The sequence below is a fragment of the Oncorhynchus masou genome, unplaced genomic scaffold (assembly GCF_036934945.1).
Source record: "Oncorhynchus masou masou isolate Uvic2021 unplaced genomic scaffold, UVic_Omas_1.1 unplaced_scaffold_4462, whole genome shotgun sequence".
Taxonomy (NCBI): Eukaryota; Metazoa; Chordata; class Actinopteri; order Salmoniformes; family Salmonidae; genus Oncorhynchus; species Oncorhynchus masou.
Window position 1 is genome coordinate 1 of NW_027010856.1, and position 4,942 is coordinate 4,942.

The following is a 4,942-nucleotide window of genomic DNA, read 5'->3' on the forward strand; positions in this document are numbered from 1 at the left end:
CGAAGCCTGCCAGTGCAGACTGAGTCTCTCTTTCTCCTCCTCTCTTCCATGTTGAGCTGAAGCTGGTTAACTCTCCTCCTCTCTCTCTGCCATGTTGAGCTGAAGCTGGTTAACTAACTCCTATTCTCTCTGCCATGTTGAGCTGAAGCTGGTTAACTCTCTATTCTCTCTGCCATGTTGAGCTGAAGCTGGTTAACTCTCCTATTCTCTCTGCCATGTTGAGCTGAAGCTGGTTAACTCTCCTATTCTCTCTTTCTCCTTTTGCCTGACTGAGCTGAAATGCAACTGTCTCTCTCCTCTGCACTCTCTCCTATCCTGACTTCACCTCTGTCTCTATGGAGAGGACCCTGTATTTCAGATACTTAAACTTGCAGTTATATTTTGGCTCCACACCCTGTTGACAATAATGTCTGTGAGGTCAAACATTATTTCTATGGATGCCATAGTGCTTCCAGGGTTTCATGTCTGTTCTTGCATGTCGATGACACTAAACAGAGATTTGTGCATGCTCGTTCTACTAGTTATCTTCATTTCACACCCTTTTACTATGTACCGATTGATCCTGGACTTCATCAGTTGCCTGTCTTTTTTTGTTCATTGCTAGGCTATAACTCGTATGTTTATGATTTTGACATTGACTGTACCTTATCCGTGTTTGTCAAGGGGATGATATACATTTGGCCCAGTTTTATTTGCTTATTTAGTTGTGATAAAGTACATGAACCAGTCAGTCTGACCAAACTCCTGCATCATTTCCTGTGTACTGACCTGTATCTTAATTTGTCTCCCTCCTCACTTTGTTTTTACATTTGCATTTTCCTTCCCTCTCTCCCTCCCACCTAATTACCCTTCATATTTCTCCCCCCCCCACTCTCTCTCTCCCCTACCTACCTACCCCACCCACTCTTCATCCCTCTCTCCCTCCCCACCTAATTACCCTTCCTCTCCCCCCCTACCACCTCTCTTCATCCCTCTCTCACCTACCCCCCACCCACTCTTCATCCCCCTCCCTCCCCACCTACTAACTCTTCATCCCTCGTGCTCTCTCTCCTCCACCCATCCCCCCCATCTCTGCAACCCCCCCCCGTGCTTGAACAAAACCTGTTCCCTCGGACCAACCTTTATCCCCAAGTTTAACTGCCTTGAACCATACTCCATGACCACCACCATTCTCACAGGGAAACACCCTCCTGGATGATCTGTCCCACCTCCGCTCTCTCTACCTCCGCTCCGACTCTTCTACCTGTCTTCCTGTCTTCTGCTGCTTGCTCTCTTCTCCTCTTCTAAAGATGGTTACACCCCAAAGTCTGTTTACTCTCTTGACCTGTTAGCTCTCTGTTGCTCTTCTGTTGTTGCTTATTTCTGTTGAAAGATTCACTTTTGTTTTTCTTTTTTTCTTTTGTTCCATATTGCAGTAATTGTTTTGACTTTTTAGTTTTGTTGTTGTTGCTCCTCGGTTGTGTTTTTCTGTCTCTCTTTGGCTATCGAAATTGATCCATCCATAGATTTCTGTTAAAATGCATGGTACATTGATTTGGCATAGCCTGTACAGTAATTTAATTAGCCAAACATGTCATTAACGTATCTGTTTATGGGGGTGTCTCAATCTGTCCTTAATATACACACACCTCTTGCTCAACTCTCTTCAAATGTTAATTCTGATGAATGATCTCTAGCCTACATTCAGACTCTCTCTCTCTATCTAGCCTCTTACTCTGTCTCTGCCTTGCCTAAACTTTCCCTCTATCTCAAGTGCTAAAGTGTTTCCTCACTGTCTCCTCTTCCTCCTCTTCCTCAGCCCTCCTCTCGTCTGCTCATGACTTTAACCTAGGGGTGTATGGTGATACCCAGAGGGTGAAGATCCTCTACAATAAGAAAGACAGTGCTCTGATACAGATGGCTGATTCCAACCAAGCCCAGCTAGGTAAGACCCCGGCTCGGCTAGGTATGGGCCCGGCTAGGTATGCGGCCGGCTAGGTATGCGGCCCCGGCTTAGGTATGGGCCTCGGCTAGGTAACATGATCCTCCTCTATTGTCTCATGTTTATTGACTGATAAAGGACATCTCCCCAGATTTTATTTAGTGTCTAGTTCCAGTCTTTTTGAAGTAGATTCTCTCCTAAATGTGTGGGGGGGGGGGGTGTTTGTCTTGGGACACAGTACTGCTGTATAAAACTCACTCGGTACAAATGAAATGCTTCCAGCCATGAGTCACCTGAATGGGCAGAAGATGCATGGGAAACCAATCAGGGGTGACTCTGTCTAAGCACACCTCGGTGCAGCTGCCAGGGATGGACTGGATGACCAGGGCCTCACCAAAGACTTCACCAACTCGCCCTGCACACTTCAAGAAGCCTGGCTCCAAGAACTTCAGAATATTTTCCCTCCCACCACTACTCTTCACCTCTCCAACATCCCGTAAGTCTACCACATGGCCTCCACACGACACACTGATCTAAGAACAGTTTTGAATTAGCTCATAATGGTGATTGTTAGGATTTGGACATGGTAAGCAGATTCTGTATCTGTTAGGCGCATTCCCTAGACACTGATTTTAAGGACAGTTTTGTTCTTTCTCACTAGGATTTGGGGAGGTAATCTGAGGCAACATCTATACCTGGAAGAAAAGTTAAGCAGGGCTTTATGTCTAGGGGAATACACCAACAGACAGAGGATCTGCTTACCATGTTCAAATCCTAACAATAACCATTGTGAGTTCATAAAAACTGTTCTTAGATCAGTGAAGTCTTAGACCACTGCGCAGCTCGGGAAGCCCTAAGGCACTGCATCTCAGTGCTAGAGCGTCACTACATACCTGGTTTGATTCCAGGCTGTAGCACAACCGGTCGTGACTGGGGGTCCCGTAGGGCGGCACCAATTGGCCCCAGCGTCGTCCGGGTTCGGCCCAGGGGGGGTTCAGGCCGTCATTGTAAAATAAGAATTTGTTCTTCACTGCAACTTGACTAGTTAAAGAAAAGCTGTGATCTGTGCCTGGGTTGTGGTCTGTGCCTGGGTTGTGGTCTGTGCCTGGGTTTAGAATGCCTAAGTTGTGGTCTGTGCCGTTAGAATGCTAAGTTGACGTGTTTCCACAGACGGACGTTTCCGAGAAGACTCCGACTGCTCTTCTCAAACGCCCGGGGGACCGTGAACGCATTCAAGTTCTTTCAGTACGTCTCTCTTCGTGTTTTTTTTTTATAATAACAGAACTGAGCTACAGTTGTTCTTCAATTAGTTGTGAATGAACTTGAGCATTGATTTTATTTTTTGAACACTCCTTAGCTCTGTGGCTAGCTCCAGGAGTATGTGAGACTTGCTGAGCTGTATTACTGTCCATTCTGTGGGGTGTGGTTGAGAGCAGAGCATACCCCCACTACATTCTGATTGGAACAGTTTGGACAGATCAAAGTTATTTCAATGTGTTCAACCGTTCTTCTGTTCCCAGGGATCACAAAATGGCGCTGCTCCAGATGTCAACGGTGGAAGAGGCCATCCAGGGTCTGATCGGCCTCCCCAACTACAACATGGGCGACAACCATCACCTGAGTCTCCTTCTCCAAATCCACCATCTAAACTTGTTGCATAATGATCGATCCTCCACAACATCCACAGCTTTCTGTTTTCCTAGCAGGCATTTGTTAAACCCTGTTGACTCGTTCCAGACTCTAGAGGACCACATTTGGACCTTTTATTGTTTCTTTCTAAGTGTCATCAGTCATTCCTTCAGAGAACCAGAAACCCAAACCGGGGAGGAAATGTTGTACTTCTATGTTTTGAGGACATTTTAGCCCCTTCACTCTGATCGGCCCTGTGTTAGTCCCTTGCCCTCTGATCCTGGCCCTGTGTTAGTCCCACACCCCTGTGTTGACCCCTGTGTTAGTCCCACCCTCTGACCCCTGTGTTAGTCCCCACCCTCTGACCCCTGTGTTAGTCCCACCCTCTGACCCTGTGTTAGTCCCACCCCTGACCCTGACCCCTGTGTTAATCCCACACCCTCTGACCCCTGTGTTAATCCACACCCTCTGACCCTGACCCTGTGTTAATCCCACCCTCTGATCCTGACCCTGTGTTAGTCCCACACCCTCTGACCCTGACCCCTGTGTTAGTCCCACACCCTCTGATCATGACCCCTGTGTTAATCCCATAGCCTCTGATCCTGACCCCTGTGTTAATCCCATAGCCTCTGATCCTGACCCCTGTGTTAATCCCATAGCCTCTGATCCTGACTCCTGTGTTAACCCCCCTGACCCCTGTGTTAATCCTATAACCCATTTGTATGATCAGCAAACTATTTGCCTTTTCTACCTTCTCATTATGAAGGGTGGATGATTGGACATGGGCGCCTCTTCTTTGACTATGATGATTAGTTCTACAAGATATGTGCCTTACCAGACTATCGACTCTTTTTACATCCCAAATATTGACATGAATCCCTGTCTGATTTTGAGGCACATTTAATTTTGATGTGAAATTTAACATGATTTGTCTCTTCCCCCGTGTCACTGTTGTAGTTTGTATGCTTCTGCCATCCAAGTTTTGCCTTTTTCAGTTGCTGTTCAATTTGTGGAGGTTTTACTCCCCCCCCTTCCCCGTTAAATTCACTGTAGTTGTTGTGGAGAATTGAACAATATGAGATTGAAGTTGAATCAGACTTTTTTATTTTAATTTTAGCTCATTTAGACCATGTTGCTTGAAGGTTTCTTGTAGAGGAACAACCAACAACACTGATTTTTAACCCTGGTTATTTTTCCTTTTTTTTGTTTAGTTTACACATTTACTAAAATAGTCTTAATGTTTCTGTTCTTTATAGGTTATACTTCCCTTGTTTTCATCACATTCATGTACATGGGTAGGAGGTGAGGTTTTCTATGCATCTACTGCCTGTTCTCTCTAGTTCTTGGAATAAAACCTGCGTAATACTTTTACTAATTTGAACTGCACTTAAC

General features: G+C 45.8%; 1 pseudogene; it reads left to right on the forward strand.

Moving 5' to 3' along the window:
- The first annotated feature begins 1,289 nt into the window (after positions 1-1,289).
- On the forward strand, positions 1,290-3,569 carry LOC135535127 (polypyrimidine tract-binding protein 2-like; annotated as a pseudogene).
- Positions 3,570-4,942: the final 1,373 nt, after the last annotated feature.